Genomic DNA, 15,334 nt, shown 5'->3' on the forward strand with positions numbered 1-15,334 from the left:
TACAAGGGTTTTAGAAGCTCTGTGCCAGGAACCAGGACAGACCAATATAAATCTCTATTATTTCACAAACCTCATTAGTATGATGTTAATGAAGTGAGCTATGAGAAAGAGATCTATTTTGGGATGAAAATTTCCCCAGCTACAGATGTGACTGGGCAAAGAAACAATAGATTTTAAGTGTCCACACTAAAGAAAGACCATGAGATTACGGCTGGAAGCCAATGAGGCCTCAAAAAGATGCTTAATACCATTTCCCCCTCTTTCTTTCTGGGCAGAAAGGAAAATCATTTTTCATAAATAATTATTTAATTTTTCATACCTGTAACAGACCATTTCCAACAGTCTACTATATTTAAATTCTTCTAAATGTACCTTCAAATTCCTATTTTCCAAATACATTAATCACTATGATATTCTTCTCTAAATTTTTCTCAAGTACTCCACTGTATGACTCCAAAACTGATGACTCTTTCCTCCATTTATTACGGACTTCAATAGAGAAATATATAAGATACTCTAAAGGCAAAAAAGTGGAAGTAATGTGAATGTTCGGAGAAAAGCTGGGAAGAAAGGATGATATTTGAATCAAGTATTAAAACAAGGCTCTTCTAGGGAAAAGAAATTTGACTGAGAGCATTCAGGAAGAGATTTTTTTTTTTTTTTTTTAAGTGCAATGTATGAATCTACTTAGTCTACCCAGGAAGCTAAAAGTAGTTCTGTGTGGCTTCAGCAATGGTTTGCATCAGGAAGCAGTGAGAGGCCAGCTGGAAAAGTAAGCAAGAGTTAGATTATGAGAGGCAGGATAAAGGCATTAAAAGTTTTACTTAACCTGAAGATAATGGGGAGGCAACTGCTGCAACTCAAATTTGCCATTTAGGAAAATCATTTGGGTAGCACTGCGAGGTGTGAATTGAAAAGGAAAAAAATGCTAGAAATGATGTCCAGGCTTCTGACTTGGGTGACTGCTCCTGCTCCAGTCCTCTCAATCATTAAAAATGGCATGCAATTCTAATGATTCCATTGCTCAAGTCAAAAATCATGTAGTCATCCTCAATTCTTTTCTTTCTCACATACTCCACATCCAATCTATGAGGAATTCTTTATTCTATGTCCAAAATGTAGAATCTCACCAACCTTCTCTGCTTCCACCCTGGTCTAAATCATCATCTTTCCTCTGGAGTAGTATTCCAATAGTCTCCAAACATCCTTGCCCCACACACTTGCTGCCTATTCACAAAGCAGCCAGCATGATGCTTATAAATGTCAAGCCAAATAAAACCCTTTTCCTACTCAAAATACTCTTATGCCTTCCCTTATCATCAGAATTGAAGTCAAAGTCCTTATTCTGACCTTACAAGACTACATATTCTGGCTCCAGCTCTCTCTCTCTCTCTCTCTCTCTCTCGCTCTCTGACATCATCTTCTACTAACCCCGCTGAGTTGTTCTGGTTTCCTTACAATTTCCTGCACAAGCCAAGCATGCTCCCACATTAAACTCCTTAACTTATTCTTCCCTTTGTCTGGAATGCTATTCCTTTAGATATCCACATACCTCACTCCCTCACTTCAGTCAGGTTTCTACTCAACGGTCATCTCAGAGAGGCTTTCCTTAACCCTACTGTCTCCTTGTTTGTTATCTGTCTTCCCTGACCAGAATATAAGCTCCAGATAACTTTATTTTGTTCACTGATGTGCCCTCATCATGAACAAAAGGGCCTAGTACCTAGGTAGTGTGAGTTAATATACACTGAATACACAAGTGAATAAATGAAAATGCCATAGAACATGAGCAAAGGAACAGGCTGGTGAGGATAGGGAGGTTTGAGCCTTCCAGTTTTAGGCATGTTGATTTTAAAGTACACATGGGACATTCACACAGAGATGTCCAATAGATTGTTAAGAATCTTAAAATGCATGAGTTCAAGATACAGAGTTTGGAGTCATGAGTCATTCACTTTAAACATATTTGTGGAAAAACAGAACTACCAAATGATCCAGTGATCTCACTTCTAGTTATATATCTAAAACAATTGAAGTCAGGGTCTCAAAAAAGATATTTGTATACTCACGTTCATAGCAACATTATTCACAATAACTAAGAGGTAGAAGCAACCCAAATGTCCAGCAATGGTAATGGATTAAAAAAAAAGTGGTACATACAAACAATGGAATATTACACAGCCTTAAAAAGGAAGGAAATATTGTCATGGGCTACTGTATGGATAAATTGTGAGAACATTGTGCTAAGTGAAATAAGCCAGCCAAAAAATAACAAATACTGTATGATTCCACTTATATAAGGTACCTAGAGTAATCAAATTCATGGAAACTGAAAGTACATAGAATGGTGGTTACCAAGAGCTGGGGGGCAGAGGGGGGCTTATAGTTTAATGGGTACAAAGTTTCAGTTTTGCACAATGAAAAAGTTCTAGAGATCTGTTTCTCAACAATGTGTATATATTTAATGCTATTGAACTGCATACTTAAAAGTGGTTAAGATGGTATATTTTATGTGTCTTATATCTCAATATTGTTTTTTAAAAGTATTTGCAAAAGTCTTAGGAGTGGATTGAGTTTACCCAAAATGAGAGGTAGTGTGAACAAAGAAAAGCCTTCACTGATGGAACCTTTGGAATGCCAACATTTAAGTAGCATGTAGGAAAAATCAGAGAAAATATTAAACAGAAGTATCAGAGAAGTAGAAGGAGATATATATGGGCACCTGAGCTCCAATACAAACCTCAGTTACAGTTACATATATGCATCAACCAAATTGTTAATACTGAAATGTTGGCCTTAGAGAATCCACCAGGTATGATAATTTATTGCCATTAATAGAAAACAGATAAAAGGCAGATGGCATGCAAATGCTAATTTTTATATATTCATTTTATTTTATTTTTATTTTTATTCTATTTAGTTATATAATTTTTGGCCATGCGGCATGTGGGATCTCCCAGACCAGGGATCGAACCTGGGCCCCCTGCATTGGAAGCGTGGAGTCCTAACCACTGGACCACCAGGGAAGTCCCTATATATTCATTTTATATCTTTGTTTTTAAGCAAAGAAAAAAACTACAGTAACAATTCATATTCAGTATTTAGTTACTATAATTTAACTAGGTCAATTAAGGGAATTTCTATGTTCTGTAGTTTAAGTCTGTTTTCAAATCCTGGTTCTATCATATATTTATTACCTGTGTGACTTTCGTCATGTTAACTTGACTACTCTAAGATTTAGTTTCCCATCTATGAAGTGGAGGTAATAATACCAACTTATTTCATATGGCTGTTATAAGGATTAAATGAGATAATACAAGAAAAGTACTCTGCAAATGTTAGCCACCATAATTATCCATCCCCATTACATGGTGTTTTTGTTTTAATCAGTTTTGTTATGTGCTGTACATCGGTGGTGCATAAATATCTGCCTCATGCTGGGCTAGAAATCCAGATATATAAAGTCCTGCTCCCAATTATCCAAATTCAGATGGTCTGAAATGAGGCCCAGAAATCTTCCTCCCCAACACACAAACTCCTCAAGTGATTCTGATGCACAACGAGGTTTGGGAACAACTATAGAGAGTTTATAGCACACGTTTTAGAGACCCATATAAAGTCTGTTAGTCTGCCATTACGTACAGAATCTATTATTTCCCCCTGAACCTTTTATTATTTTGGAAGTTACTTAATGTCGAAAGGCATAGGTTCTTCATAAACTCACTCACATGTTATTAAATATGCTAAAAGTGAGGGCTCTTGAGCCAGAAAGCCGTATATCCCAGCCCCATCATTTACTAGTTGCGTAATCTTTAGAAAGTCACTTAACGTCTCTCTGCCTCAGTTCTCTCATCAGTAAAATGCGGGGTGATAACAGTACTTGCACATTGGGTTTTTATGAAACTTGTTAACATATATAAAATGCTTAAATGGTGTCCGATACATAGTAACATACCCAATAAAGGTGGGCTGCTTTTATTGTAACTGTTGTCATACTGAGAACTACCCTTGTTTGAAATCACAAATAGTTTTTAATCACAAAATTTTGAAGGCAAGGAAAGGACACTACTTAAAAATAGAAAATTTTCCACGCATAACACTTACCAATTGTAGACAACTTATTTCTGGAGATGCTTCCTCTCTCTCTTCACTATGTAAGTAATGGTCTACCATCATCAACATACTCTAACAATTACAGATAAGATGATCAGACTAAAGTAGAAGCGAGTAGTTTAATATCCCTACAACTAACCCTAAACTCAAATTTCTTTTTATTAATCTTGCTGTTTACTTTTGCAATAGAAAAGAATTCCAATTGGCAATCCTGTAACAGGTCCTAATAGCAAATATTTGGTTTTAATAAGTTCTAATTTGATTTTTTTTTTCAGGGGAAGAAAACAGAAAGCAAAACAATTTAAGAAATATAACCATTTCACAATTTGTTTTTAGTCCAGTGCAAAAAAAGTTCACTGAATCTTTCCAAGCACATATCACTATCAAAACAGCCCAACATGCAGAATCAAGACTGGTGCAAACCAAATTAAAGACAAAGGAATACGAGGCAGATCCTAAGACTACTAATGGTACCCGAGAGACTCACCTTTGTCAAATAAATATCTACAGATGAAAAAACAAATAGCAAACTGGGAGAACCACATAGCTAAGATCAAAACGAACTGACAACCAAGATCTCATTTACTAAAACCAAAATGCAAGAAAGGTAGTTTCTGGTACAGTCACTTACTTTCTTTCCCTGGATTCTTTACTCTTCCTTAGGCAAGTGGATGGTACTTAGACTCTGGTCAGCATCACATAAAGGCCTACACAACCTCTCTCTCTTCCACCTATTATAAAATAACTGCCTTCTGCTCTATCCAATAGCTGGGGGAAGAGGAAGGGAGAAATCCACTAATCTGCCTTTTCTAGATTCAACTGGCAAGCTAAAACACAAAAGAAACAGAAATGTCTGAAGGTTAGCAGTTTGAAGGCTTTATGGAGGTAGACATCCTGCAGTATTCAAGGGAAGACTTTTAGTTGGTTGAGCAAAGCCAACAAACCAGATATGCTTTATATTATAAGCAGCAACATAAGGAAAACACTCTACCTGGTTACCAGCAGTCCTGAATACAGCTACCTCTATTTTGAGACTGATGTTCATCTAAAAATCAATTTAATTCAGGAAAGTAGATTGCAGTTACTCTGTGCAAAGAATTGTGCTAGATATTGTAGATAACAAACGGGCAAGACAGCCCAAACCTTGGGAAACCAGGAGGAGAAATAACAATACAGCATTAAGAAAAATATATAAAGTGTCACTAGCTTAATAAATGGCAACTCCATTCTTCCAGGTGGTCCAACCAAAAACCTCAGAGTTATCCTTGACTCTCTCTCTCTCACTATTCCCTCCTTCCCCACTCATTAACAAATTCTGATTGCTGAAATGTTAAAACACATTCAGATTCTGATCACATTTCACTGCTATCACTCTGGTGCCAAGTCTCCATCTTCTCTCTCCTCCATTACTGTAACAGCCTCCTAATTGATTTCCTGGCTTTGCCCTTGCTCACCTTCAGTGTATTCTTATTTAATAGTGAAGTTATTAGATCATGTCAATGCTCTACTCAAAATCTTCCACTGATATTTTCTCTAGTTTTAGACAACATCCTTAAGATTCCTTATTCCCTCCCTCACTCCCCTAATCTTTCTAACTTCTCCTCCTCCTCCTTTCCTGAGCCATACTTGTCTCCCTGATGTTCCTGGAAAAATGTCAGGCCTGATTTCTCACGTAAGGATTTTTGTGGTCACTATTACACCTGCCTGAAACGTTCTTGCCCCCAGATACATGGCTCACTTGCTAATTCCCTTCCTCCAAGTCTTTATTCAACTGTCACCTGTCCACCTTTTCTAAAAAATTGCAGATCACCACCCAACAAACTTCATATCCTTCTTCCCTGTTTTATTTTTTTTCCTTAGCATTATCATTTTCTGATACATTATATAATGTTACTTACTTATATTATTTACTGTCTGTCCCCCATTATGAAAATATAAGTTCCATCACGGCAGGGATTCTTATCTGTTTTGGTTAACTGTTATTTTCCTAGTACTGAGAAGACAACTTTGCATATAGTAAATGCTCAATAAATATTTTCCGGTGAATTTCTGAGTGAAAGTGTTAAGTGAATAAATCTGCATTATTAGATGTCTTTTGGGACATTAAGAGGAATGAAGAGGAAAGGGAGCACCTGACAAGTGCAAGGCATTATGTAAAGTAATTACACATCATTACCTATCTCATTTAATCCTCACTCTATGAAGCAAGCATGCTAACAGATGAGGAAAATGACATTTTGAAAAATTAAGAGATTCATCCAAAATCACACACAGTAGCATTCAAACTCAGGCCTCTCTGAGTCCAAAAAGTCCTGCTCCTTTCATCATAAAGCAAGTTGGGGTCTATTTCTTGACAACAACATAGAGGAAAGGGTGTACTTTGAGTATCAGATCAACACAATACAAATCTCTATAATACACTAGCAATACTAATATTTACTATAGTTCCTTGGGTCACTAAGTCTATTTTAGGAACTGAGAAATCAACTCACCTCTGATCTGTGTCTATGTGGAGGAAGGGAAGGTGACAGCTGAGTTGGAGGGTGAGGTGGGGCGGCAGGGGGGTGGGGCTGACTACTACCACCAATATGATTATTCCTAGAAATCTCTGAATTCCTGAGGCTATAGAACATCTTCTAGACTAGTGCTACCCAACAGAACTTTCTGCAGTGATGGAAATACTCTGTATCAGCACTGTATGATACTGTAGCCACTAGCCCTACATAGCTACTGATCACTTGAAGTATGGCCAGTGTGACCAAGGAATTGAATTATAATTTAATAATTAACATAATTATTAAATTATTCGTTTAAACTTAAATACCTACGTGCGGTTAGTACCTTCTGTATTGAACAGCATTGTACTAGACTCTCCATTCCACTTCAACCACCTCCTTCACCTTACTCACTAGCTCACTTGTAATACTTTGATCAATGTTAGATGATGACACTGAATATAGGGCAAAATTCTTTTCCCAAAACTATCCCAAAGAAAAGAGGAAACTGCCCTATAGTTGAGTCTTTACATTATTTTACTTTTGAAGAACAAAAAACTGTTTAGAAAAGACATAGAGCCTAAAACAACTTCAGACAATACTAGTTTTGGACACTGAAAACAGGTTACCAAATGGAATCAGTTAAAAAGAATGGCAGAAATTCAACAGATTTCATATTTATTTAGCAGGGGGGAGGGGGCGGGCGGGTATTAGCTCACAATTAAAAATTTAGATGTCATTATAAATAAGTCCATTAAAGATTACTTGAAAGGGTTTCATTGTAAAGCTCATGAATAGCAAATGAGTTCTTGTGGTTTGAGATTAAAATTCCCAGAAAAAGTACCATATCCAGATTTTTTAAGTGCTCTATCTCAAATCACTTAAGCAAAAATTAAGATCACGTGCTCTGGAAAACTGAGAGACTATTTCCAGTAATGAGGAAGACACGAACATTTAAAATGCATGTGAAAGGTTTGAATAACGTTTCACTAAATGAGTATTTTTAAAAAGCAATATTTCTAAAGTAATAGTTTTTATTATCTAACTTAAAATATGTATGTATAACTTAACAAGCTAAACTAATGACTATTTCATATACAAGCTTTAAAAAGTTTATATATTCAGGCTAACCAAAATATTTGTATTGGGACTTTCCTGGTGGCACAGTGGTTAAGAATCTGCCTGCCAAATACAGGGGACACGGGTTCGAGCCCTGGTCCCAGAAAATCCCACATACTGCAGAGCAACTAAGCCCATGAGCCACAACTACTGAGCCCACCTGCTGCAACTACTGAAGCCCATGCACCTGGAGCCCATGCTCCGCAACAAGAGAAGCCACCGCAATGAGAAGCCCGCACACCACGATGAAGAGTAGCCCCTGCTCGCTGCAACTAGAGAAAGCCCACGTGCAGCAACGAAGACCCAACACTGCCATAAATAAATAAATAAATTTATTTTAAAATATTTTTATTATCTTATCATTGGGAAAATGAGAATCATCTCATATTCAGACATATACAATAAACCCTCATTATTTATTTTAAAAGAAGCTAAGCTCATCCACTTCAGTCAACAGTCATGAGGCCCAATGCAAGTCTCTATCCCATACCCTGGGCATTCTCAATCATTCTCACACTCTCTCAATTTTTATTGCCAAAATCTATTTGAAGACAGTTATTTTATGAGCCGTTCACTTAGCACATATTATATTTTGCCTTATAATGTTAATCCTTTTTCTCCCAGCTATGTGTTTTGTGTCCTCAATTAGAGTCTAAGCTCCCATAGGCAAGAACAATGTATTACTTCTTTGCATTCATCATAGCACTTAGAGCTGATTGATTTTCTAGAAGATAGGAAAGCTGTGTATCCAGTGCTCCAAATATACTAAAGAATGACCAAACAAAATTGTCTTCAATCTATTATACAACAGATCTGCAGGACAATTACCTCAAGCTCAGTAAATCTAACCAATTTGTACAAGACAAGTACTACTAAAATCCAGGGTCTTTCCAATCCCAATTCCTAATTGTTGATCCTCTACTGACAGATTACCATCTTATTTGCACACTTTAAATATTAGTACTGAGAAATCAAAGTGCTAAAGGAGTACAAATCATTAAGTTGGTTATATTTTTTCCTTTTTTAGTCCTATAAACTAACAAGTAAGCTCCCTTGGTAACTTTATGTAACTGAAAGTAATATGCAACTTAATGCTCTGCTTACTTCCACCTAGATGAAAAACTCTTCTCCACACCACTACTCTCTCCCCCTAGCCCCCTTCCACTGGTACTACAGGAAGGGATAGAAGGCAAGAGAAACAGGAAGGTGGAGGAGGGATAATAACAGTTAGTGGCAGCAGAGAATGTACATGTGACTACGGCACATAATTTCATGGTAATGTGTCCACTTTGGGAATGTCTTGGGTAGCAATGGTCAGACAACAGCCCAGACATTTTCATTCAGGAAATAATCAGTATTAACAAAAGATAAGGGCTTATAAATAACCAATGAAGGGAAAAGCCTCCAGGCTGATGAGAATCAAAAGTTCACTAAATCCAAATCTCTTCTTCATTGCTTAATATCAATAAGGGACAGGAATAAAAGAAATTTATACAGAGAATGCAGGATAGTAATTAATCCCAATTCCAGATTTAGAGACCTAAATTCAGATAACAGGTCTATTGTTGACTGTACGTATCATCTTAGGCAAGTCATTTGCCCTCCAAATATGCAAAATGAAAGACATTCTAATAATAATACTTATTTCCTAGGGCTGTTGTGAAAATTAATGAGAAAGAAGGATACAAACTACTTAGGACAGGACCTGATATATGGAAAGTACTCAATATGCTTATTTTTTATTTGAAGTAGGAGAGGGTGAGCTTTTCCGTTTGGTTTTATAGCTCTGGGCAAGGTATTATGTCAGGTAATAAGAGTGTTGAATTGGAAATCAAGAGATGGGTTCATGTCATGGCTTTCTCAATAACGTGATCTTTGACCTTGGCCAATTTCTTTCTCTCTATGAGTCTTTATGTTACCAAATCTGTAAAAACAAAGGGGTTGGGCTAAATGATCTTGTGTTACTCAGAGTTCTCCAGAGAAAGAGAATTAATAGGATGGAGAGAGAGGGGTAGATAGGAAGAAAGAAATTAATTTTAAGGAACTGGCTCATGCAATTATGGAGGCAGGCAAGTCTAAAATCTGCAGGGTGGACCAGCAGGCTGGAGACCTAGGGAAAAGCCAGTGTTGCAGTTCAAGTATGAAGGCCATCTACTACAGACTTCCCCTTGCTCCGGAGAGGCCTTCAACTGATTGGATGAGGCCCATCAACATTATAGAGAGCAATCTGCTTTACTATGTTCACCAATTTAAATATAAATCTCAACCAAAAACATTCTCACAGAAACAACCAGAATAATGTTTGATCAAATATCTAGGCACTGTGGCCCAGCCAAGTTGACACATAATATTAACGATCACAGATCTCTAGGGTCCTTTCCAGACCTAAGAGTCCATAACCTTTGACCTTTGCACCTGTGAAGGTGCTTACTTCATAAAGTCTACTGATATATCCCTATGGGATTCTTCAGGGAAATTAACCACAACAACAATAAATAAACATATATATATATATATGTATATCAATAAAGTTAAATCCACTTAAATTAACAGGATAATAGGACAGGAACTGAAACTGGACTAGATGTAAAATCTCCAATGACTCTTTGCAGGTTTTTAAAACTAGCCACAAATTCTTGGATAATACTCCCTTCAAAAAGTGGGCTCTTAAATCTACATAGGCTTGTGACTGCTTTGACCAACAAAGTACAGCAGTAGTACACTACGTGACTTCTCAAACTAGGTAATAAAAGGCTATAGAGCTTCTACAGTTTCCTTAAAAGTTCACTCTTGGGAAACTCCCTTTCAGAACGTAACCTCAAGCTGTGAGAAAAGTGCAAACCACATGGAGATGTCATGTAGAGACGATTCAGTTTACTGTCCTAGCTGAGCTCAGCCTTGTAGTCATCCCAGCACAGGTTCCAGACACATGAGTGATGAAACCATCTTGGAAGCAGTCTAGCCCCAGATATTCCAGCTCCCAACCATATGAGTCACACTAAACCATTTGACTCATCCCAGCTGAAGCTCTGGACATCATGGAGCAGACGTGCTATTCCTAACATAATCTTTTTAAATTTCTGATCCATGGAATCTGTGAACATAATAAGGTGCTTATTTTATGCCACTAAGTTTTGGGGTAGTTTATTATACAGCAACAGTAACTGGAATGCTTTTTCATATCCAGGACTCAATTTCAAATTGGATTCAATTTGACAAGCACATTGCTAGGAACTTTCCATATGTAATTTTGTTTAATCTTAATAACCTTGTGAAATAATTATGATTACCTGAGGATCAAAGCAGTTAATTTAACCAATTAGCCATGCTCTTACAGTAAATATTAGAATGGAGCTGTAAATCAGGTCTTTAGGCACCATGTCTAATATTATAGCGCCACCATGTTCTCACAGTCATCTCTAAAAGCCACTATTTTATCAAGCCCTTTCCTTAAAGCCATTTTTCATAGGGATCTGTAATAAGTATCAAGAGGGGATCATTTTGATAAGTATGACACTGATAGAGGAAGTAGGGGTAAGGTACTGAGATGGATATGTGAATAAGAGAAACAGAACCTCAAAAAGTAGGGATTTGGACTTACAGCAACTGCAGACTGAATGACACAATAAACCAACACCCTTCATCTCCGGGGTATTCTCTTTAGTGTTCTAACCAGATGTTGAGAGAAGCTCATAAAAACTGCAAACTTGGCTGGAGGTGAGGCAGGGCTCTGTATCAAGCTCCCCAGGTGATTTTTAGTTCACTTAAGTTTAAGAATCACTGATTACCAAACTAACTTGACGAATGCCAAGAATCAGTGATATTCTCTTGGTTTCAAATTTCAACAGGGAAATCTACATTTTCCCTGACATGATTTAATGGCTTACCTAAGAAGTCCTCAAAACAAAATAATACCAAGTATTGGAGCTTAAGGGGTAAAAGTGATGTTTATTTGATTTCCACAAATTAATCATATGGTATATTTTTGCAAGGTTGGAACTATTACACTTGGTTGGGATGGGGTTGCAGTGGTTTAAAAATATTTTTTAAATAAATCCTAGTAATTAGAACTCTGAAAATCAATAGATCTAGCCAAATAGACTGAGCTAAGGCAAATGCTGTCTCTTCCCAACTAAATAAATAATATAACTATTTTATATACATAAAATATAGCACAATTATTCAACATCTGAAAACATACTGGCCATACAGAATAAATAGCTGCAATTAATAATCCTGAATTGATTTAATTGTAATAACCCAAGATTTTTCATAATCAATAAGAGTGTAGAGTACAATTCTCTATAGGAATGTGGAATTGCTATAAATGATTCCATGAAACATTCAAATACAACTTGTACAGGCCTGAAGAATTTCTGTGATGTTTGTTGAACTACAATCCATACAAAACACCAAGACAAATAATTTTGTTTCATACACAATCTATCCTTTTAACAATACAAAAAGATGACAAAATATATAAACACACCTTATCTGCCAACTGGTACACAGACGTTAGTCACAACAGCAACACAGCACACCTGAACATTTAACCACAGTCTGAAAATACAAATAACATAAACTGCAAAATGACCAATTATGCTCCTTGAGCGTGCTGAAAAAAGTAGCCACCATCTCCCCTATCTTTGGCACGTATTAAAAGATAAGAAATTCAGCCAGCTTTTCCTCTAGTTCTTTTTTTAAATTACGCTAACAATTTTATGACTTCTCAAGTCTCACATCAAAGCACTGAGATAGCAAAAATCACTTGATTAACATGTGATCTCAAACCCTCTCTAGAGGACCTCCTGCCACATTTTCTGTCTACTTTCTCACATGGTGCCATCTTAACACTGGGCATGACGAGAGATAGAAAGCAAATTCTATCGTAGTAGCACAGAGGACTGTGCTCAATATTCTGTAATAACCTAAATGGGAAAAGACTTTGAAAAAGAATAGACACATGAATATGTATAAATGAATCACTTTGCTGTACACCTGAAACTAACACAACACTGTAAATCAATTATGCTCCAACATAAAATTTAAAAAATTTTTAAATGTTAATAGTAGAATCTAGGTGGCAGGTATATAGGTGTTCACTGTAAAATTCTTTTAAATTTTCTGTATGTTCAAACATTTTCATAATAAAATGTTGAAAAATAAAAAAAACAGAAAGCAAATTAAGGTTTAGCAAAAGACACCCCCTTGATTACCTACTGTTGTACACAAGAAGAAAAAAAGAGAAGGGATAATTGAAGCACCTCTAGTATACTCTCTTACTATCTGAAAATTGGTTTTCTACCCACAGCACTATTTTCTCTTACATTTGCAGCCATCTTCATTTCTTTTTATGTACTTCTATCGTTCTCCTACCTCTCAGATCCTTAATAAGGCCCTTAATGGCACCACATACATCGTATAACTGCCCCTTTTCCTGTTTCAGGACAACTCTCTTCCTGGAATAAACATAGAGTTACTTATACAAAAGACTTTTTTCTAAGAATTAGCACATTACTCTACTGCCCCAATCATTTCCGGGATTGTAAATTTGTAAAGTTTCTAGCAATAGTGAAAGAAAAAAGCATATTAGCAACTATGAAAACTAGAAGATTGTCAAACTTCTCTAATGAAACATGTTTCCTTCAGCCATTGGCAACAAAAATAGATTCCAGAAAGGTGGGGTGGTTTGCTCCAAGCCTATTATTAGTGACTAAACTCATATCACATCTACCACAGTAAACTTATTTATCAGATATCCAGATATAAAGACAGAAAAAAGAAGCAGACAACAGAGTGTATTGTTGTAGACTGTTTTTGTATAGATATTTAAGAACTGTGTATCTCTTTCATATGAAAAGGTTTTTTTTAATTTTTGGGGGGGAAAAAAGAACTTCAGATAATAAAGCACTTTACCAATAATGCCTGAAGACGGAGTTTTAATAAACACTCGTCTTAATCACAGCATGTAAAAGAAAAGATATGAGAGGAAATGAGAGACAAAGAATTGAAAGTAGAGTCTTAAAAAAGATATTTGTACACCCATGTTTATAGCAGCATTCTTCATAATAGCCAAGAGGTGGAAGCAACCCAAATGACTATCGATGAATAAATAAAGAAAATTTGTTATAAACCTACAATGAATGGACTATTATTCAGCCTTAACAAGAAAGGAAATCCTGTCACAGGCTACAACCTGGAGGCCATTATGCTAACTGAAATAAGCCAGTCACAAAAAGACAAATACTGTATGATGCCACTATATGAGGTAACTAAAGTAGTCAAATTCACAGAAACAGAAAGTAGAATGGTAGTTACCAAGGGTTGGGTGTAGGGGTGAATAGAGAACTTATTGTTTAAACAATATAAAGTTTCAGTTTTGCAAGGCAAAAAAGTTCTGGAGATCTGTTTCACAACAATGTGAATATGTTTATCACTATTCAACTGTACACTTTTAAATGGTTAGGATGGTAAATTTCATATTGTGTCTTTTTTTTAACCACAATTTAAAAATACACACACACACAAAAAGATTCCTGTAAAGGAAAGAAACGATAAAGAAATAGAAGGGAGGAAAGATTAAAATAAACATTCTCCGAGAGTAGCTTCCTTTTTGAAATGCCAGTAATATATAAACTTAAAAATTACTTATATTGGCAGATTCTTATGTTGGTTAATTGATAGTCTACTGTTTTTAGTAGAGGCTTCTTATCAAAAGCAGGTGAAAACAATTAGTAATGTACTCATTACAGACCAATTTACTGTAAAGGTTAATAGCTCCTCATTTTGATAAGATCACTAATAATCCTTCTGTGATTTGTGATGTTCCTCAGCACTGTATTAAAATTTCTCTCATACCAAAAAAAACAGTGCAACAGTAATGGTCTCTGTCCTCATGAAGCTTGGAATTCCTAAAAACTTATAAATAATAAACAAGAAAATAAACATGTAAATAAATATTTCATCAGTCAGTGTCCAGTACGGAAAAGGAACCAATACCAGATAGATCAATAGAGGGACTTCAATAAGGAAAACTTCTTTCAAGAGTGTTGGAAAAATTAAAAAGGTTGAAAACACTACATTAAGTGAAAGAAGCCAGACACAAAAGTCTACATGTTATATAATTCTTTTTGTATGATATATCTACAACAGGCAAATTCACAAAGACAGAAAGCAGGTTAAAGGCTACTAGAGGATAAGGGAAGGTGGACTAGGAAATGGGGAGGAATTACTTAATGGATACAGAGTGTTTTATGGGGTGATGAAAAAGTTTTGAAACTAAAGAGAGCTGACAGTTGCACAACACTGGCAATACACTAAAGGCCACTGAATTGCACTTTTAAATAGTTAATCATATGTTATGTGAATTTCACTTCAATTTTTTCTAAAGCTTATGTGAGGCAACCTAGCAATAAGCAAGAACAAGAAGTCCCTACTACCCCAACTAGGGTGGAGAAACCAAGGAAAGGAGTATATTAACAGAGTCCATTAAGCCAAGGCTACCTAACAGGAATGGGGATCATGAAGGAGAGGCTGTCCAGCATGAGATGGCACTCTGAAAAGAGCTGGAGGCACAAAAGAAATGGAATCACTGGAGACTCTACAGA

General features: G+C 36.2%; 1 protein-coding gene and 1 non-coding gene across 2 annotated transcripts in view; both read right to left on the reverse strand.

Annotated features, from left to right (window-relative positions):
- FAF1 (Fas associated factor 1) overlaps positions 1–15,334 on the reverse strand; it is a 478,956-nt gene that overhangs the window by 347,631 nt on the left and 115,991 nt on the right. The gene's annotated exons all lie outside the window — the stretch shown is intronic.
- Positions 2,954–3,026, reverse strand: TRNAW-CCA (transfer RNA tryptophan (anticodon CCA)). Its single transcript has one exon. It is a non-coding gene; the product is annotated as a tRNA-Trp (tRNA).

This window comes from Eschrichtius robustus, chromosome 3 (genome assembly GCF_028021215.1).
Source record: "Eschrichtius robustus isolate mEscRob2 chromosome 3, mEscRob2.pri, whole genome shotgun sequence".
In the NCBI taxonomy this organism is placed as follows: domain Eukaryota; kingdom Metazoa; phylum Chordata; class Mammalia; order Artiodactyla; family Eschrichtiidae; genus Eschrichtius; species Eschrichtius robustus.